This window comes from Meleagris gallopavo, chromosome 8, assembly GCF_000146605.3.
Source record: "Meleagris gallopavo isolate NT-WF06-2002-E0010 breed Aviagen turkey brand Nicholas breeding stock chromosome 8, Turkey_5.1, whole genome shotgun sequence".
NCBI classification, from domain to species: domain Eukaryota; kingdom Metazoa; phylum Chordata; class Aves; order Galliformes; family Phasianidae; genus Meleagris; species Meleagris gallopavo.
Window position 1 is genome coordinate 3,172,792 of NC_015018.2, and position 22,124 is coordinate 3,194,915.

At 41.6% G+C, this 22,124-nt stretch overlaps 1 protein-coding gene across 1 annotated transcript in view; it reads left to right on the forward strand.

Moving 5' to 3' along the window:
- The window catches only part of PCDH15 (protocadherin related 15), a 566,546-nt gene that overhangs the window by 141,316 nt on the left and 403,106 nt on the right, over positions 1 to 22,124 (forward strand). The window contains exon 3 of the transcript XR_002117515.2: positions 11,475 to 11,522. The gene's annotated coding sequence lies outside the window, so the exon portion shown is untranslated. The remainder of the gene's footprint in view (positions 1 to 11,474; positions 11,523 to 22,124) is intronic.

Here is a 22,124-nt window from a genome sequence, read left to right on the forward strand (position 1 = left end):
CTTAAAATGTCACCAAATTCCAGTTTATCAGTAAATCAAGATTCATACACAAGGATTTTAAATACCATCCAATGATTGTCTAGCCCTCGAGGGGCTGAAGGGACATCAGAAAATAAGAAGAAGAAAAAAAGGAAAAGCAAGGAGTGCTGTACTTTTGTTAGTTTTGTGAAATTTAAGAGATTCAGCAGAGCAAAGTCTTTGTCACAGTATGAGGTTCTCCCAAAGGGTAGGATAACAGATAATCCCTTCGAACTAAAGCTATATATTTCGCCTACAACAGCAATCAAAGCAAAGCTGTGAGAGCCTGTAAAAACCTGCCTGAAGGGCAAGCTCTCTCTGGGTGCTACAGAAGGCAGTTTCAAAGTTGATATAACAAGATCAATTCGCTCTTTTTCTAAACACTGCCTGGTAGATGTTGGGTCTCTTCTGATGCTGTCAGTAGCTCTGTCCCGAGCGGGGCTCTCTGAGATGTCACCTTCTTTATTAGCTGTGCTTTAAGCAAAAATGATGAATAAAAATCCCCTTGGGTGATGGTTATGGAATGCAAGTTATATATATATATCTATTTATATACTTCCATATGCATACATATTTTGTGCTGCAGTTTTTGAGCTAGTTGGGTGGCAGCTCAGATTGATGCATTACAGGCACAGGCAGCTGCTGACCTGCTAGAAATGGAGAGAGGAGAGTACAAGTGGATTAAACTTACAAGCTGTAAAATAGCTTGTTAGTGTGCAGTGCCTCTTGGCCATTACCAGAGAACCAGAGCAAAAATGTCTTTAGTGGTGAATAATTCAGTGTTCAACCTGGGGTTAGCAGAGAGAGCCATCGTCTCTCTCTGCAGCTATGTGAAGTCCATCTTGTCACTGAAGTTTGCACTGTATGATGATGTGCTGACAGACATCATTTAACTGTCTCTGGAAGGCAGTGTGGCAGATCACGAATATCAGAATGTGTCTGGTGCTTGCGTTCATATGAAAGATCTAAATACATTACCATAACAACACAGTTGTAGAAAGAAAACACTAAACACTCTTGCTTCATTTTTTTTTCCCCTTTATTCTGCTTTTCTCTTGCTTTTAAGGTGCATGAGGCCTCCTCCTGCCTGCCATTGCTGTGGTGGCAGAACCATTGTTCAGCTGCTACACAAGCAGACATTTGAAGCTTGAAACGTTTTCAGCCTGCTATTGAAGATTTGCTTTTATACAGGAGTTTTCATTGGAAAGATGACTACTTTTGTACCAAACACATCAGGTACAATACCATGCAATCTGTGCTGCACGTATTTATATCCCATAATTAAATAGCTGTCCAGGATGATGGCAAGTTCTGAAATGTTTTGGAAAGATTGCGTGATACAGATTAATGATGAATGACTGGTCCTATTTGGGTGATGTGGGAAGAATATGGGAATGCTGTCTGGATGGGCAGGGATGGAGTCAGGGAAGTCAAGGTACAGATGGAATTAAACTCGGCAAGGGATGTGAAAAACAGCAAGAAGGGATTTTTTAGATATGTTTGACAGAAGAGAGAGGCAAAGGAGTGTGTACCCCCTCTGATAAATGGAAAGAGAGAGCTGACCTCGGACTGAGGTGCTTAGGCAGTTCTTTGCCTCCATTTTCATGTCAGTCAGGCTTCTGATGTCCCTGAACCTCTAAGTGGGAGTCAGGAAAGCAAAATCCCTCCCACTGTAACAGTGGAGTGAATCTGAAACCACCTCATGAGGCTGAATGTGTAAGGGCTGGAGCGCCTCTCCCATGAAGACAGGCTGAAGGAGCTGGCCTTGTTCAGCCTGGAGAAGAGAAGGCTGACCTCTTTGTGGCCTTCCAGTCCTGTGTTCAGAAAGACGCATGTGAAGTGCAAGGAACACTTGTGAAAACTGGTGCAAATTTCGTATGATTACATCACTTGGTCTTCTTTGATAGCACCCTTCCAGGCTGCTGGTGTGACAGATGAGTAGTGCCAGCCCCAAACTTGGTTTTCAGCCCTTCATTTTTCAGAATTTGTGTGTGTGAATTTTCTAAAAGCATCACTATGCTAAAGCCCTATGGTCTGCAAAACTAAGTAAGGGACAAATAGGACACACATGGTTGTGTTTAGGTGTAAAACTTCGTCTCTGCAAGTATCTTGTGGAGGTGGAGCAATTTTAAATTAAGGTTAGGGCAGAGGTGTCACCTACCAACTATGAAGCAAATATGTGAGGTAGTGCTGGGAAACTGTACCAATTCAGCCATCTCAGAACCCTTTTCTTAGGCCTGATAGCTGAACTCTTCCTGATTTGTTTTGTCCCACACCCGTGGCAGTTGTGCACTGTCGGTGCCTGCTTGTCCCAGTGCTGTGGTACAGCCTCCAGCATAGCAGATCAGAGTCAAAAGAGACAAGCTAACCTTTAGGATGGAGTAAATGATCTGTCTTATGGTATTTTTAAATCGAGTTTTGCTCTGAAGGGAGAGTAAAATGCATGGTACTCATTCTGGAATGAAATGAAGCATTGAATAATATATCCTACAAATATTTAATTAAATGCATGCTTTTACTCATCAAGAGAGGTGTTGGACACATGGTCAGGGTTTCTTCAGCATTTTAAGGAGAATAATTCAAGAGTGCAAGGAGGAATAGATAGGTAGAGCTAAGATGATGAGGGATGATTGTCATTCAAGTCACCATGCTAATGAAGCTCACCCTACAGCATCTGCAGAACCTGCCAGAGCAGGCTGAGCTGTTAGCAGGACCTGTGCTAGAGGCTGATGGGTGGCAGGAGGTGACAGAGGACTGACTGGGGATACCTGGCATCTATGTTTGGGTGCCTAACTTTAGAACACGTAGCAGATAGTAATTGTACGAGAGATACATTCCTTTTCTGTGTATCGCCTGGTGGACGGGGACAGAGGGAGAACTGCTGTTTGCTTCAAGCTAAGTTGCTCTTTTAAAACATTTCTGCCTGCTCTTCTCCTGCACACATGTGAGAAGTGCAGTGTAGGGTAGCTCACCAGTAATGTGGTTATGGCTGAGTGCAGAACTATCGCTTTCTGTGCATGCTGTCCCTCTGGAGTGTTTCTAAGCCTGTCACAAGCATGTGACAAATGCTAGACAGGAGGCCGTCAAGTTCAATTTCTTCCTCCATTCACTTGTGTGGTATAATAAAGAGTGGAGTTGCAGAGGCGTGGATGGTACCGGCCTCAGCAAGATTCAAGAGCACCTCAGTAGGGACAAGAAGGTGATTTTAAGTGGTGTCGACACATGCAGAAATGATCGGTAATAATGAAACTTGAATTTAGTCATGACAAGTGCTAAGCAATTCCAATCAGAGAGCAAGCTGCTCTGCACAGCTAATAGGACTGAAGGAGGTGGCAGGATGGGCGACTGGTGGGGTGGCCGTGTGTGAGGGCAGGTGGGCTGGGGACGGTCTCCTTGGCCTTGGGCCTCGCAGGGGATGGACAGGGAAAAGCAACTGCAGGTGATTTAGTGGGATAGAATGTATAAAATGAAAGCATCCAGCGGCCAGGCAGCGAGCGGGGCTGGGAAGCTGCCCGTCTGCCTCAGCAGCTGTTCAGGAGCAGTGCTCTCCGTTCCCAAATTGCCCTGCCTTCCAGCTGGTCTGGAGAAACTTACGGTCCTCCTGCTAACCTGTTGATGCTCTTTGAAATCAGGGGCACTTCTTCTCTTTTCAAGGTAAAGAAAAGAATGCATGCAAAGTCGTTTTGAGCTGCTTGCCGTGAAAACAGCTCCGTGACTGCTTTTATCCATGCACCAAATTACCCGTAAAAGAGGATAACAGATTAATTCAATTAGTTTGATTTAATCCCAATAGTGTATTGTTTTATTAAGGAGTGCCATGGCATAATTAAGAGTTATAACCGATTAAACACTTTATAACCATGGAGCTATTAATTAGTACTAAATTACAATAAAATTAACAAAGTAACGTAAACAAGGCACATAAATATTTTAAAACGACAGTGACAATGTATCGACTGAAAAGCTTCTTATGTAAACCGTCTTCAAAACGAGTTTGACTGCAGAAATTAATATTTACATAATATAATTGCAAAAGTGGAAATGGGGCAGAGAAGTCTCCTTTGACAAGAAAAACAAATTTGTAGCCAGATATTCTAAACTGCGTGGTGAAGCCAAGCCTCTGAACTCAGCCTTGTAGTCTACAGGGAGAAAATCTAAAAGTAAAACTGAATGTCATCTTGAGACCTCTTCTGTTTTTGACAGTTTTTTTTTTTTTTTTTTTTGACACATTTGAATACAAATCGGGAGAGCTCATGCATTGCTAAGCCTTAATGTGGCTGTGATGTATTAATGCTGCATCTCAGATCCTGTTCTCGTTCTCAGGGATGTCTGGCTGTGTAAGAAACTGCATGCTTAAGTGATTGGCTGGGTTGGTTCCTCCACAAATTCAGGGGGACCTGCAAGCATTCATTCGCCACTGCACATTACCTGGAGAAATAGAAAAGACATGGAACCGAAATGCAAAACTGCAGGGCCCATGGCACTATGCAATAATATAGAACTATTTCTGAGCTGTTTCCGATCCAACATCCAATCCATACACATACACATGCATGTTTGTGATCCTCAACATCCTTGGGCTTGTAGACACTCACTTGCTTTAAGGTGCTGGGGATTTTGCAGATGGGTGTGTTGTGGTGAACATTAAAGGGCGTGAGTTGATTATTTTCTTATTAATTATATTCATTTGTGGCTGAAGAGATAATGGGGGAGATGGAACTAAGAATTAATTTATTTGGAAGCTTAGGTCTGTTTACATGGCTGAGAATCTTCTTGAATAAATCCATGTAAATAGGGAAAATATTGAAGAAGTCAAACACAGCCTAAAATGGGACAAGGGAATAAAAAACGGAGAGAACTCTTGTTCAAGAGTGTACTTCTCAAGAACATTACTGTCTCTTTCAGAGAGTGGGGGAGAGAGCTCAGTGCTGAGCATGCACAAGCGTGGAAGAGCAGCCACTGGTACAAAGCTCAGTCCAGTTGTGTCATCCAGATCCCATCATCCCAGTTCAGGAACTCCTGCTTGTCTGGAGGAGAGCACCAAGTCTGGGTGAGGGATTATGCCTGGGACTGTACATCATCCGCTCCCAGGGTTTGTCTCCATTTGCTCTCCTTTTGAGCATTTTATTGGAAGAGACTGGCACCATGTTTTATGCATTAATAAGGAAGTTGGTATTAATTGAGTTAAAGCCTTTCCAACCTGAAAAAGCCAAATAATAGTAAAAGGTACTGCCTGTTTTTCTCCTTACATCTAACCAGTGGGACCATCCTGTGTTTTGGATGACCCAACATTAAGACATCCTCTGAATGGAGTAAGATCTCTTAGTCCTTAATGAACAGAAAGGAGCAAGGCACTGTTCCCATGTTGTCTTAGTTGTATCCAGCAATACTCAGCAAAGAACACTTTCCAAAGGCAGGTAGCATCCCCGGTGAGTAAACTGAAGGCAAAAGACTGAGATAATACTAATGCTTCTCTGCTTCTGGTTTGAAGTGACACTGGCGCTTCATTCATTTTGCCAGCAAGATTTCAATTGATTTCTTTTGCCACGACACCACAGACACAGTATGTGAAAGAGGAGATGGTAAGCTGCTGGGTGAGTGCAGGATGCTCCTTCAGTGAATCCTGGTGCAGTGTGACCAGAGACCATTGGAAAGGAATTCTTGGGAACACATAGAGTGGAAGAAAGCTCTTGTCAGCATAACAGGAGAAACCCAGAGAGAGGGAGCTCTAGTGTAGATTTTTCTATGAGAATGAGTGGTGATCGACAGACAGAAATCAAAGGGAGGATAAACTCTTGATAAACTGTGTATATGTGTGCTTTAGTCACCTGTGCTTTATGTTTCTAAGAAGCGTCTGAGCGTCGTACATTTCTGCATGCTTTTCTAATGTCTTCTGGGAACTGTCTTCTCTTTTGTCATATTTCTAAAATGATTCACACAATCCCAGCAGGGCTTTCACGGTCTACAGGTTGAGGTGTGAACCTGTGTGATCTGTTGTGAGTGTTGTTTGGACTACAAGCTCACCTAAATGAAGTTTCAAAAAATGCGAGAAATTCAATGTCTGGTTTTACTGCCTGTTCTATTAACAGAAAGACGCTGGGCTCAGAGATGTCACACTGACGGGCTTGTCCCAGAGCCAACTTTCTAACATTGAGAGTTTTTAGGACCCTGTCTGCAGATGGCTTGTCTTTCTGAAGGGAAGAGGGTTGCAGGGAAAGACGAGATGTCTGACCACAACTTCAATTTGTAGTTACTCACTTTGGACAACATTTCTGTAAAGAGAGCTGAGCTGCCAAGAAATTCTCCGCTTCCACTTTGGAAGTTGAGTTGTATAGTGAGTGAGAATAGAGTTGTATAGTGAGGAGAATATCACTACAGAATCACAGAATCACAGAATTGTAGGGGTTGGAAGGGACCTCTAGAGATCATCGAGACCAACCCCCCTGCCAAAGCAGGTTCCCTACACCAGGTCGCACAGGTAGGCGTCCAGGCGAGACTTGAATATCTCCAGAGAAGGAGACTCCACAACCTCCCTGGGCAGCCTGTTCCAGTGCTCCGTCACCCTCACCGTGAAGAAGTTCTTACGCACATTCGTGCGAAACTTCCTATGCTGCTACATTTGTGCTCATCTTGATGGTATCTTTAATTTACACAAATTCTTCTGGCAGAATCGAGCATTTTTTTCTACAGGAGAGGAGAAAAATGTTAGCATGCCAAGCGAATCTGCTTCCCTGCTCCAAAGCTGCTGAGTGATGTTGGTTCTCTTAGGAAAAGGGAACACAGCTTCATGCAAGCCGACTACACAAAAACTTCTCTGTGGGAGGAATGGTCTTAGATATCTGCAGCCAGACGGATCAGAGTTCAGTGCTATCAGTGCTGCACCGTAGGACTTCATGCATTTATCCTTCGTGACCCTTGAAGTCTTCAAGGTCCTTCCTCAAAATCTTGTGTTCTGTGATGGGTGAGGCTGGTCCCTCCAAAGGATGCCTTGTGAAAACCAGGAGAGAACTTGAATTCAGCATGAGCTTTAAGCAGGGGAGAGCCTTTTTTGTGAGCAGGGGAAAAAACATGTGGTTAGTCTGTGCAGAAAGCAAGTTATGAGTATTCAGAGAGATGTTAAACATTCGTGATTTCTTTTTGGTTTACTGAGTGTATCCTAGCAGTGTAAGGATTTGAGATCAGACACCAAAAATTTGTAGAGATGGAGGTTGCTAAGGTGTTAAATATGGAAATACATGTACTGTAAGCATCACTGTAGGTAACATTTCCCTAATTAAAATAAAGATGGTAATTTTCAGAGATGCCTGACAGTTTCAAGATTCTTGCCTCATGCAAAACGTGGATTTGCATTCCTTAGATAGTTTTGATGATATTACTCTTCATGCTCATTTTAACGTACTTTTACAACTACTTCTCAGTCACTCGTTTTAGTGAAGGAGAGAAGAGGCTGAGTGAAAGTGAAAGCAGAGAGGTTACATCAAAGGTCGAAAAGTAAACTTAATGAATTGAACTTTTCAGAAGTTCCTATCGAACAATATCCTCCATGAAGTGTATCTGCGGCTGGGCCAGCAGAGGTGGTGGTTTCTGGGAGGTGAGGGTCATGGGACCTTCAGGTAAGTCATGAGCTGAAGTGTAACCACCTACTGGAAACCCTACCCTCAGCTTAAGCCTTACGTCTCTCCCTTGTTCTTTATTCTGAATATCAAAGCTTACTTCAAATCAGAACCCAGATACTTTTACGCTGTTGGTTTTTTTTTTCTTTTTTTTCTTTTTTTTCTTTTTTTACGTGGCATTGGATAATGGCTTGGCTGAGCCAGCTGCTACACACAGCTCTGGGCAAACTTTAAGTGGTGGGAAGGGAACAGTGCTCGTTGTGACTGGAAGCATGCTTGGAGTAGCCAAGGAGGCTGGAAGTTCCCTGATCTCACCATCTCCAGAGCCTGTCTGAACTGTGAGCTACAGGGTCAGCAGTCTCATGACGAACATGCTCCTAGGACTGTAAAGACTGGGAAAGAGACAACTAGGCCTTTGATCAGCTCTTTCCACCATGTGTAAGATCCCTTTTCTCGAGTGATATGTGCTGTTGGTGCAGATGCACTCGGGGATGCTGATTCCTACTCCTGGGCTTAGTCATACTCTTGTACCTTCTTGCCCAATCTGTGTTCCTATTCTTGGTTTTGTCGTCTTTCCTCACAACTCCTTGCTGGAAACCCGACCCTTCTTACAGCAGATAATTTTCTATTTGTATACTGGAAGTGTTCGTACTTACCCATCAATTCCATCAGTCTTCAGGAAATTAATAATTGTAGGCTTCTAGGCAGAACTACTTCATGGCTTTGGCATTGCTCATGAGTGTTCTTCCAAGAGCAGAGTTTTCTGAATATGTCCTTTTTCGAGCTTGTCCTTTTTCCTCTGCTACTGGAGAGATATTTTATCGTATTGCTCAGAAGGGAGAAAATTGTCCTCAAAAACACTGAGGATCTTTGAAATTTACTGAAAACTTGCTTCAGATTAAATGGCAAGATTTGTCTTTTAGGCAGTTATCAATGGTAGAAATTAAGTGAGTCTTGAATTACAGCCTTGAGAATGCATTTAGTCAGCAAAATAATTTGAAATGATTATACAAACATGCAATTTGTGCTTCCTCTGTAATTTAATGACAATGTACACATCTGGTTACAAGAGAAGATGGCAGCAGAATTTCAGGATGCCTTCTGTTGGTTCTTGCATCGCTGAAGGAGCAGCGTAGATAAGAGGTCAAACGTCCAATCGTTGATCTGAGATTGGGTTTAGCTTACTGCATAACTGAAGGGTCCCCAGTTCTTGCCTCCCAGTTTGAGTTCAATACTACATAGTATTTTCAGACACGGGCTAGGAATTAGTTCTAAATTATATAACAAGCACTTATTTGAGTCCACCATACTGGTGTTATTTTCTTAAGTTTTTTATATCCCTTCCCTTCTGGGATTAAATAGAGGTAACGTTTGGCTTTGGAGCATTGGCATATCTTTGAAGTGAATCCTTCAATCCTTTGTGTTTCCTGCGTTTCGAGTCAGTTTAAAGTAATTTTGGTGAATGTGCATGAGATTGCCTTTAGAGGAAACCAATCCAGAAGCCCAGTTCCAGTGGCACCAAACACTCTGCAAAATGATGAATCTCTCATCCACTTGGAACCACAGGTATGGTGGGGGGGGTGTGAGTGCAGCTTCCAAGCTACATCACACAATATGTGGATGAAGACGCCTTACATCTGCTGATCCCTGCTCTTGCCAGCAAGCCAGTGTCACAGGCACAGTGACCTTCTAGCACAGTAGAAAACTCAGGGCTGAAGCATCTTCCTTTTTTTTAATGATAAAATCCACTGTTATCACTATCTAAACAGCTTATGCTTCTGGAAAATAATGTGTGAGACTAAAAGCCCTTGATGAGTGTGAGGAAGAGTGTTCTACAGCGTGAACAACAGAAAGCATGATGCATCTTCATTACAGAAATTCAAAATGACGATCATTTATCATAAAACCTGCTGACAGTAGGCATTAATCTGTTCGTAAAGCAAGTAGTAAACCTCGTTCCCATGGCAATGCAATTTGTTGTATTCTTCCACGACATGCATGGAAGGCTGGGCATTGTCTGGATGAACAAATTGGAACCTTAATGCTGTAGGTCTCTGTGGATGAAATATGTAATTGTTTTGGTGGAATATTGGATTGGTGGTAACCATGGTGCTGGCTGATAGAACAGTCCTTTCATACAGAGCAGTGCTTGTGCTCCAGCAGCAGCTGTCCTCCTGTCCTGTTTGAGCAGTACATTGTTTGCCTACTAGAAGGCACAGAAACACAATCAGATGTGCTGTAACAAACTGCATATTGTTTACTTCTTATGTTTGCTCTGTTTTTAATTTTTTGTGTATACGTTTTATGTTTTAAAGGGAGAAATGATTTGGTCTGTCTGACCTGTCCTGGAGAAAAGTTTGCTATTCTTACATACACTTTGCTGTTACTGAAGTTACCTCATTTTACTTCTTTATTTTGAAGGCTAATAAAATAGCATTTATTTGCTTTTCTGACATCTTGCTTGAGGTCAGCACCCACCTGTGTCTGCAGACTTCCATCAACCTTAAAAAGCCTCAAGTTCTTTTATAAATCCTTCCTACCCAGCCTACCATGCATTCATTCCACAAAAGAACAAAACAACAGCTTTGGTTATTGCAGAGTGGACCAGCTGTACCTAACTATGTCTACTTTCTGCTCTAAGAGCTTGGCAAGCTGGATAACTCAAATGTAGGAAATAGCCTCTGTGCTGTGAATTAACTGCCCTGAGAATAAGTTTTGTTGTTTTATTGATCAAGTCATGGCTTTTTGCATATTCTGGATAATTGAGTCCTATTGTGTTGATAAGTAATGAATACTGAAATGAAGGAGAAAGCAACAAGATGCAAAACATCTTTGCTTCACACAAAATTGGCTGAAGATAATGCTAATGGGTGCTCTCACAGTAAAAAGAGCTGGATTTTGCCAAGAAAGGTGAAATGATCCCAGGAATGATACGATTCACTTGTCAAGCTAGCTGCTAAGAATGTAGAAGATCCAACCAAAGAAAAAGTCCCATTCAAATGCCCTGAGTCAATCCTACCCGTGAGATTTGGCCTTTGGGGAGCAAGTAATGCTCAGCCCATACTGTAGGTGTGCTTTGCACATCATGGCTTTTTCTATTCTGGAATTGTCTTACATAAATTTGGTTTAGGTCTGTTGTCCCTGACCCATCTAAAAATAGGTCCATGTACTATTTTTTAGTTTCAGATTACAATTTTGGGCATGACATTTGGAACCATTCAGAGCTTGAGTTTTGTTAAACATGGTTAGCTTACAGTCAAATTTTCTGAATGGCTCAGCAAACTATCCAGGCAGCTCTAATCCTTGAAGTACATGCAAGGCTTGCTATTCTGAGAGGAAGCGTGCACGCAGGCCTCCAAAAGTTTGATGCAAGATGCTACTAGGATGAGGCAATCTGAGGGAAAAATGGGAGCGTACCCAGTAACCACTCGTTTTGTCTGGTGGGCTCCTCACATCTCCCTACTGTCCTGAGGTCTCCTTTTCCTGTTGGGTGTTTTTGGCTGGGGAGTGACAGAGAACGTCCTGAGGTAGAATTAGAGATAAGTGCCTGTTAGCTATGTCTTAAGGTAGATAGTACAAAAGTATGAAAGTTAATGTGAATTTTTCCTTCGTTTCTTCTTGGTATTCTTCATGAAAATCAACTACTTCAACAGAAATCTTGGCATTGTTTTCTTATTTGAAGCTACCTTCATCAGGAATAAAATAGCAGATATAAAAAATCTGTTTGTTTTGAAGGCTAAAACCCCTCTTTTAAAAAGGAAAAATGTATGATACCACGTGTTTTTATCAGTTGCTAATTAAAATATGAACAATATTACTAATTTTCTATTTTCTGTTTTCCAGGTAATCAACGTATCATCTAAACATTTGTGCCTGAGAAGTGCAATTAAGGTACCGTTATTTCCCATTTAATATTTTCATGCTTTTGGCAAAATTGGTTTCCAAAATTCACTATCCAGCAATCCATTTAATAACATGCATTCCCGGAAGCTCAGACTGCCTCTTTATGGGTTGTTTTCATGTCCCACTTCATCTGGTGCTTTTCCTGGAAACTGCTCCATTCTTTTACTTACATTTCTTATGCTGAAATGTCTGTATAGAGTTATATGACGAGAGGAAGGCTTATGTGATGCACTTGTGACTGAAAGTCATGTCCTTTATAAAGATTAACTTAGAAAACGATGTGGGGAAGTGATTGAAAATCTATCCATCGGAAGCTTTTGGAATGATGTCTGCTGCACGCTCCACAGCACTAAGAATTAAATTGTTGATTTGAATCACAAGATGGAAATCAGCTCAGCCACTCTGCTGTACCGCAGGGAAAAGATGGTTCTTTTTGTTGGAAATGCATGTCATGACCTGGGTTCTCTCTCTTCAAATCATGTTTTCACTTGTAAATTTTTACCTGGGATTTCAAATAAAGAGTAGCAAAGTAAAAGAAGGTGGAAATATTTCAGGTTTTTTTTTGCTGACATTTTGCACTGAATTCTGATGGTGGTGTAAACTTCAGTGAAAAGATTTTCTTTGCTATGGAAAGCACAAAGGAAGTATTAACTGCTATCACACTAAAAAGCCTAATTAACAATACTTGGCAGTTGTTCTAAAATGACATGGTATAATTCTTGTCCATGCATTTCTCTTCCCACTGTTTCCACTGCACTTCTAAATGCTCCATTATTAGTTTAATATTGCAAACATTACAGTACCAAGCCATCCTACGTTGCTATGTATGTATGTGTGTATGCTCAATGACCAGGTGAGTTGTTTCTTCTTCTACCAAAAGGAGAGATGTTGTTTCTGTTGGATCTGTGTGATTTATTTGCAGGAGGGTAAGGGATAGGAAAGCTGTCATTTTTATTAGTTACCTCTGTTGCAGAAACCGAATGCGTTACTTTTCTGATTTTACCTCCAGCCATGGTAGCAAAAGATCATAACATACGTTTCAATATGGGGACAGTGCTTTTCACCAGTGCATGCTAACATTCGTGCAAAGATACTAAAAAGGAAATACTGCAAGTTACACACAAATTAGATTATTGCAACCTTTGTATTTACTGGAAAAAAAAGTAATCAAGAACATAATAAAAGTGAAAAGTGGGATAAAATGCAAAAAAAAAAAAGTAGTTGGAGATTTTCTCAGACTAACTTAACGTTTTGTTTTTGCTGAGAAAAGTGGATGTCTCAGACTACAGTAACACAGTGGGCTTAAGCTATCTAGATTTCAAGGAAGCATTCATTCAGTACAGTTCCCAAAGGAAATTATTATTTAAAGTGGAGATGGTGCAGATTAATAAAGGAATTATAAGAAGCTGGCTCAGGCTGATAAGGAGCAGGGGAAAGAGGAGACTATGGCAACCTGTAAGGAGAGGTGGCTTACCAGGTTGCAAGAAGCTCATTAGAAGCGTTCATAAGGGATAGGTCTGTGGAGTGCTTCCTTTAGTAATGTCAACACAAAGTCTTTGATAGAATTTGTTAAGCTCGCGTGATACTGTGGAGGACACAAGTGTTTAATGGATGATTTTTGTTGGCTGTGTGGATTAGTATAACAAGGACAGGCTAAAATTTAATAAGTGTGCTGCCATTCTCTCACTGACCATTAACAGGGTTGGGTTTTGTTTGTTTGTTTGTTGTTGCAGTAAACAAGAGATGCAGCTATATGGAAGTTCAACATTTTTTTTAATGGAAGTGTCCTACCACATAGCTGAAACTTTTGTAATCTGAGCAGTTTCCTTCAAATCCTTCTTACCAAGAAGTCACAATTTAACCTAAATAATTTAGAAGCTAGGAAATGAAATTCTTTAAATTCCAATCAAAAAGATTCTTGGATTTTAAACTTTAAGTTCTGAATGTTATCCTGTGAAGTCTGAGGCAGCTGCAAGTGGGAATCCTAGCCTTGCATTGGATGTCCATGTAGGAGGTTGCAGGACTGCAAGAAGTGACAGACACGGAATTGATCTTCACATAAGCAGCGCATCTGCCTCCTCCTGTCCAGAAGTCTCCAGTCAGCCCACAAACCTTGAAAGCAGCTAATGCACTTCAGTGCATTGCCCTTGCAAGGGCAGTATGGCTAAGCTTTACCCTATGCCAAACCCCGTGAGAATTAATCACTGAAGCCAAAAGGACGAGATACTCTACTTTATTATCATAAAGTTGCACTTCTGCCAGATAAAAGAAAAGCTGTTCAGATGAAAAAACGTGGTCTGTAGATAAGAAGCAGAAGTTAGAACTGAATGATCAGTTTTCTGAGTGAGTGGATGACGGTAGGAGGATCTCAAAAGAATCTATGTTAAAACCTGTGATACTGTTCTGATAAATGACCTGGAAAAGATGACAGCGTGCTGATGATGCTTTTATTCAGAGCAGCAAAGATGAGTGCTGACTCTGTAAAACTGCAGTAGGATTCTGCAAAGCTAAGTGGCAGAGCAAGGCAACGGCAGGTGGCATTCAGCATAGGTGGGTGCAGAGAAGGATGACAATCCCACACACAAGGTGAGCTGACCGTTGCCACCAATTGACTTAAAGAAATGTTGGGCATAGATAGAGCTGTAAAATAAAGAAAGATTCTTCTAGGAAGATGTTACCTTTAGTTTCAGCAGTGGATGTAAAAGCAAACAATATTTATTAGCAGGAGTTAATAAAGGTAAAGACTATATGTCCTGATGACAAGCTTAAGGAGTGTGTGCACGAGAACCTAATGAAGTTTAACAAGGCCAGGTGCCGAGGTGTTGCACTTGGGTCTAGGGAATCCCAGCTATGACTACAGACTGGGAGAAGAGCTCATAGAGAGCAGCCCTGTGGAGAAGGACTTGGGGGTCCAGGTAGATGAAAAACTGGACACAGCAGTGTGTGCTTGCAACCCAGAAGGCCAACTGTACACTGGGCTACATTAGAAGAGGTTTGGCTAGCAGAGCAAAGGAGGTAATTGTCTCCCTTTACTCTGCCTTATGAGACCCCATCTTGAATATTGTGTATTCAAGGCCCAGGGCCCCCAGTACAAGAAGGAAGCAGAGCTATTGGAGCAGTTCCAGGCTAGGAAGATAGTCAGAGGGCTGGGGCACCTCACCTACAAAGACAGGTTGAGGCTGCTAGGCTAGTTCAGCTTGGGGAAGAGAAGGATCTAGGGAGACCTCATTGAGGCCTTGAAGAGAGGTACTTGAAGAGAGCTTACAGGCAGGAGGAGAACTGACTTCTTACTTGATCTGATAGTGATAGGACAAATGGGAATGACTTTAAACTAAAAGGGGGTAGGTTTAGGTTAGATGTTAGGAAGAAAGTCTTCACTGAGAAGATGGTGAGACTCTGGAACAGGTTGCATAAGGATGTTGTGGATGCCTCATCTCTGGGGGCGTTCAGGGCCAGATTGGATGGGATCCTGGGCAGCCTGATCCAGCCCGTGGCAAGGAGGTTGAACCTAGATGATCTTTAAGGTCCCCTCCGACATAAGCCATTCTGTGATAAGAACAAGGAAGAAGTAGCAGGCAAATGTTTCCCCCTCTCCTGCTCTGCTCATTTCTGTTGCATAGGCTTTTTTTACTTGTCATCAGAAGAAGATAGATTTAAGCTTGGAGAATTGTAGAGAAGGACAAGTATTGGCATGGTGTGCCTCCGGACCTCGCCATGAAGGGATCGATGTGCTTTCATAACAAAGCAAACGTCTGCTTGCTTTTTAAAAATATATTAAGGCCTGAAATACAAGTGAGGTAATAAAACATAACAATACTGATAGAAAATCAAGTGGATTTAAGTACGTCTTCAGTATGCTTTGATTTGAAGTTAAAAGACATACAACCAAAGACATGAGTGAAATTCTCAAAGGACTCTCCAAACACAGCTGAGACTCGAAAACAGTATTTGCTTACATTGGATTAGTCTCAGAGGATGTTATGGATGTTTTCATGTGACGTATTCAGCCACCTCAGAGGGCTAGAATATCCATACTACCTCCTCTGCTCTCCTTCACTTTTCACGTCATATAATTTTTGAGATAGAATCCTTAGAGTTGGAAAGGAGTGTTAAACATCATCTAGTCCAACTGCCCTACAATGAACAGGGATGCCACAGCTAGATCAGGTTGCCAAGGGCCTGTGGGCAACCTCTTCCAGAGCCTCACCACCCTCACTCTAAAAGACTTTGTATATAACTTAAATTTACTATCTTTAAGCTTGAAAACAATTTTCCTTCTTCTGTCACAACCAACCCTCCTAAAGAGTCTGTCCCCTTCTTTCCTGTAGGAAAGGTAACCTCACAGTCTTCACTTTTCCAGGCTGCACAGCCCCAGCTCTCTCAGCTGTCTCACAGGAAAGGTGTTCCATCCCTTAGGTCATGTTTGCAGCCCTCCTCTGGATCAACTCCAACAGGTCCATGTCTCCAGGTGAGGCCTCACTAGCACAGAAGAGAAGGACAGGATCGCCTCCCTCAACTTGCTGGCCACACTTCTTTTGATGTAGCCTAGGGTACGGCTGTCTTTCTGGGCTGCGAGGGCACATTGCTGATTCATGTCCAGCTTCCCATCCATCAGCACCCTCAGGTCTTTTTGGCAGTGCTGTGCTGAATTCTTTCATCCCCCAGCTTGTATTGATAGTGAGGGTTGCCTTGACTCCAGCTGCATGAGTTGGAGGTGCAGAAGCTGAATCATAATGCAGCAGTAAATCTGGGACTGCTTTGTTAAGGACAGAGGGAGCACCTATATATGCAGTTCTGTCTGTAATTCCTTGAAATTAGAATATGTGGAGTGTAATATTTGCTTGAAAGATACCTGCACCTTATATTTCCAGTGACTAACAATAATTATAAAGATGCATTGTAGTAATAGGGTATGAAAAATATTCAGTATTGGGCAAAAAAACCTTCAGGCTTGTACTTGTAGAAACTTATGCTGCTATGTTTTTACTGATAGAGTTAGCAGTGGAAGATTACTATCAGCAGACAGCACTACAGTGTGTTTACACCTTCGTATTCTCTGTGGACATCCCTAGATGGAAGAGTCCTTGCAGAGAGGTGGGTGTTGGCTGTTGGATGTGGCAAGACTCAGGCTATGTTTTTGCTCACAATCAAATGATATTAGATATATAGGGTCTAAATTATTTGGAACCATATACAACATATGTACTAAAAGTCTGAAAGATGATTCAGTTATTTTAAAGCGTCTTAATTCCATAAATAATCTTGAGGGTATCTTGAATGTCAGGTGAAAGAATGAAAAGGCAAATCAAAAGAAGATTAGGAATGTGAGAAACCCTAGTCATGTGAAATAACATATTTTCATAGACGTGCTTTTCATAAAATATCTAGAATGATAGAAAATATTGCCCTATTGTGTGGCTTGTCGTTTCAAATACAGTATTGAACACTTTTGTCAGGACTGAAGAAATCATGAGGATGTGAATCTAATTAACTAGTTAATAATGAAGGGAAGTTCTAATATAATGAGTCAATTCTTGGGATTTTGAATAACAACCTCATATAGAAAAAAATGTGAGAAGTGGGAGTAGTACAAATATCCTGTCACTGTTAGCTTGCATACTGTAATCGGACCCTGAAGGACAGCTGTTTTGGGAGAACAGATACCCATTAGAAAACAATTGCAGGGCAGCAGTTTGAAAGGTAGCCAGAACCTGCAGATGGAAACTTCAAAATAAATAAATAAATACTGTTGTAAAAGGTAACCAACATAAATAATGCAGGGAATGCATAATATGTGGCTCATTGTTCAAAGCAGCAAGGAAACGTGTTTCTGCATTCTGAACAATCTAACTGACGGAGCAGCTTTGCAGTGAGGTTTGCTAAGAGGGAACTGGAGTTGGCCTCCTGGGAATTTGCAGAAGTAATGTCAGGGCTCCTGTAAACAGCAAAGACTACCATCTGCACAATTATTATGTTGCTTCATGGTGCTTCATGCCTCTCATTTACTGTAACAAAAACTACTTTGGGATGTTTCATCCTGGATGAATCCTTTAACCCTTTATGAAGATAAATGCAGGAGGAAGGTGAGAGAGAGGGGATGAAGAATAACGTTTGTGTTTATGAATGCATGTGTGAAGTGCCAAAGGATAGGCAAATGCAGAGAGTCATCCCAGGAGCAGCTTCAGCCATGAGATAGCATTTGCTTCAGACTTTTGACAGAATTATCCTGCCAACGAATGTTTTCTGTTCCTATAGCAGCATGATGATGATGTGGAACACATCAAGCAGCAAGCTGGTGGTCCCTTATTTTCAACTAAAGGAGATGGTTTCTTATCAAAGGAATTTTCACTGAGTAATGCCAGCCAAGACATGTTTCCTTCAAGACCAGCCCTGCAACAGACTGCTGAGTCTCAGAGTGCGGCATCAGTGCTTTGCTGAGACAAGTCACACATCCAGTGGATGGGTGGACACATCCATCTTCCAGTGGAAGAGGACTGGTCTTTTTAAGAAACAAACAGCAAAACCCTGGAGAATATTGATGTCAAAGCAACAACTGATAGTTTTGTCTGGGAAAGAAAACAATGCTAGACTTGATTCAATGCTGCTAATTATGAAATAGAAAACTGTAAACTCATTAGTAGAAGCTTAGTGTCAAAACTGCCTGCTGTTCTGCTTTATGAAGAAAAATAATTTACTGCTTGGACACCAAGGACTAGAAGCTTCCTGTGAGGACAGAAAAATAATTGTGATGAGTATGATGTCCCAGTTTTTGAAATGATATTTCCCCTTTTGTGAGTAGTACTTTTCCCTAAAAAGGTAGTTTACAACTGGTTTTCATCGTGAGACCATGAAGTATTTCATTATCCCAATAATGGTCTCCAATCACGTTACCTGCAATCTCTTTAGCTTTAGAATAGCCAGTCCTCTTGCCTCTATTAGCTGTAAATCGAGTCCTGTAGCTCCTTCCACATGAACTCCTCGGAATGAACTAACAACATTTCCCATCGGCAAAGCCTTGCATCCTCAGGCTTAATCAGCTTAAGCCCTAACCCAGGAGCACCTTGTGGGTTCAGTACTGCGTGTAATCTGCTTTCATTGTGGGGGCTCTGTTCCTGAGCCCTGGTGCTTGTCTCCAGCTGCCAAGCTATGAAGCAGTAACCCTACGGCAGCGCTGGTGGCCTTTGCAGTCCCAGTGACTGCGCTCTTTCATGGCCGTGCTCTTTCGTTGCTGCCTCGCTCTTTCATTCTTACAGCGTAGGCAGGCAATGATAGCCTTAACTGTACTTCAACTCTAATCCCTGTTTAACTTGGTTTCGGACTTTTTTCACCTCTCCCACTACGTGTAGTCAAGCTGCCTTTGTAGGAGATTCCTTCCTTCATCAAGGACTTTCCCTATTCTATAACAGTTACCGTAGGAAGGCATTAAAATAATTAGTGTAAAATAATTATGGTATTTTTGTACTTCTCCATTCCCTTGCTACTTGGTTTGCTTTTTGCATCACCACTGTGCAGTTAGGCATTATCAAGAAGATATATATGTATGTACGTGTGTTTGTGTGTTAATTTTCAGCTCTATTATACTATGAGATATTGTGCTGAAATTAGAGAAGTTGACTTAGAAATTCCTGTTATTAATGCTTACTGATAATCATTCTGATGGTTTTGATGTGGGAGTGAAGTTGCTGGCAGAAGTGTGTCATAAACTAAAGAACTGACATTAACAGATAAAGGAGCAGATATTGATCCTCCCCATGTGAGAAGCCGGTGTGAAATGAAATTTTTAAACACGTAGCTTGGTTGGTGAAATCTTTTGACTGGTGAATTTATCTGATTTGAGTTTTTTTGCAAGGTTTTCCTATTACTGTGTAAATAATTGTAGTGTGTAATTGACCTGATTTTTTTTTTTTTTCCTGCTGTCTGGCAGTTTGACTTGTCTGGGAATCAGTTTTGCCACCTTATTTGATGCCACTAGGTGCTCTCAAACCCATTCCTGTTCTCTTTGGAGGTAGCAAGGAGCAGAGTATGAGTAGTGTGTAACTGTCAGGGTGTTTTGACAGTGCTGTCACAAGATTTCACCATTCCTTAGGGCAAATTTTGCCCTACATAAGCTTGCTTAAGGGCGGGAGTATCCTTGTTTATGACAAAAATGGCTTTGTTCTTACTGAGTTGAGAATATTTTGATTAGTTTTGCAGTAACATCTGGATCACTACTGTTTCTTCACTCAAAGTAGTTCTTGCACATGAGAATGAGTTCTTGCAGTGCTCTTGTCTTACGGTTGATGCGTGCACTTGAATCTGACTCTCCACTTGACCATAGGGCTCAACTTCTTGAGCCATATATTTACCATATGTCCATCTTCCACATTTTCTCCTTTAAAACTGTGAAGAATAAGATATTGGTTGCTAATATAGCATCACAGTGCAAGCTAGCCAGCCAGCAGCACTAGTAGCTTAAGATCATTGGATATCTCTTTTGAAACAGTTTGTATTCTTACACGCACTATTACAAGTTTGCTGATAGGCCCCATATTTTACTATGCATTGCACATTCACGCACACCAACAGTTATGCTTCTAGCACATGCTTTTGCACATAAATAGGATCATTATCTGAAGGTAATCTGGTTTACAGATATTCTCAGTTAAGTAACTGCAGCTCTAATTTGAATGGTCAGACGGGCACCTCAGCTCTCATTAGCACTTCAACCGTATGGCTTTGATTCAGTGCGGGTCCTGAGCTATTACAAGGCACCTCCAATAACCCAAGTTGTTCCTCCTGATTCTGCTGTGTATTTTTAGGACAGAAAGCCCCAGGTTCTTTGTGATGGTTTCCTGCACTGTAATGTCACCTTTTAGATTGCATCCCTTGGGGAAGTGTAGTTATTCGTGTTTCCCAAAAGAAATGCGAGACAAAGGAAAGGGAAGAAAAGTATGTTTTAAAGGGAATTACGAACTGTTAGAAAGCAGGTGCCAATAAAGGAATTCCTACACATAGTCAGCCCCAGCAAATTTTGCAGTTTTGACTACCCAGAAGAGAGCTGGCAGCCAAATCTGTGTGAGACAGTGTCTTCCTCAATCAATGGGTGCTCCTCCTTTGGCTGTGGTGCTGTTGCATTATTGAGTCTATTAGAAGTGTATATTTCTGTCTACACTTCAAATCAATTACTTTTACTGTTTTTATTTAATTTAGTCTCAGGACTTGATGTTTCTTTGTTGAATCCTTCTATGATTATTTTTATGGTCAGTGAGAAAGTCCTCCCAAACCTGAGTATAATATTTCCACAATAAGAATCAGTAACACGGTGACCTTTCAGTCCCAAGGAGAGTGCCTGCTTAACAACTGTTCAGCTGCCTGCCTTGGTGCAGATTGACATTTGCAAGGTTGATAAGTTGGGTTATTTGGATGTAAATCAACACAGAAGGAAAAACAACCTCAACAGTTATGATAGCAGAGTCCACTTTTCCTCTAGCTGCTAGATAATGTATCACATAAATTCACCATCAATGCATAATTTAAATGATGGCTACTACCATGTACCAGCATAGAGGTGTGAAAAAGGAGACAGTTAAAATACTGAAAGATTTGATATATTTCACAAGGAAGAAAGAAAAATGCCAATCATTGGGTTTGCTGGTTATGCTTTAAAGCATCTTTGCAACCAGCTGTCTGTCTTGATAAGTCTGTATCATATATAGGGATTAGAAACAGGCCTTAAAGTATGAGTCATCATGAATTCTAATCAGGATGTGCTAGCATCTGATAGAGAATTTTTTTTCTTTATTAGCACTGCCCTTTGAAGAACCTACATCTTTTCCTACGCTTTTCTGATAACCACAGGGGTCAGCAGTTCCCTCCCACCAGCCATAGCAGCAAGCATTCTGCCTGCACTCCCTGTTCTTAGCATGGCCTAAGCGTCTTTCAAATCTGTAGAAATTTATTCTTGACATAACCAGGATCACTGGCATACACGGTAGTTTTAACCTGAGAGCGAGTCTGCTGAGGATCTGAAGAAGTTTGCAGGGAGGTCTGTATCCTTTATTGCACAGAGGCATAGCAGTAACCCTAGAATAAAGGTGCAGAGTCTTGTATAACACTGAGTTGAGGAGAAGAACATAAGATCGTGATCTTCCTGACGCACTAATGCTTCCCCAGGGTTTGAATGGATCTGTCATTTGTTTTGAGACGCTCAACAGTGCTAGCATAGGCTTTGCTTCTGTAAATATCAGTGCTTCAGAGCAGCCCTTAAACCCTTCCAGACACTGGAGAGCCTTCAGCAGCAAGGCATACAAATGCCCTTAGGAAAATGACAAAGCTGGCTTGGATTCAGCTCACAGCATTCACGTGTTATGACGGTGTGGCCCCACTGAACAATCTCATACGCTCTTATTCTCCATCTTTCTGTCCTTTTTAGAGATGTGCTCCTTTTAGAGAAGACTCCTGGGAGATCTCATTGTGACCTTCCAGTACTTGAAGGGAGCGTATAAACAGGAGGGGCAACGGCTGTTTACGAGGGTGGATAGTGATGGGACAAGGGGGAATGGCTTTAAACTGAGAGAGGGGAGGTTTAGGTTGGATATTAGGAGGAAGTTT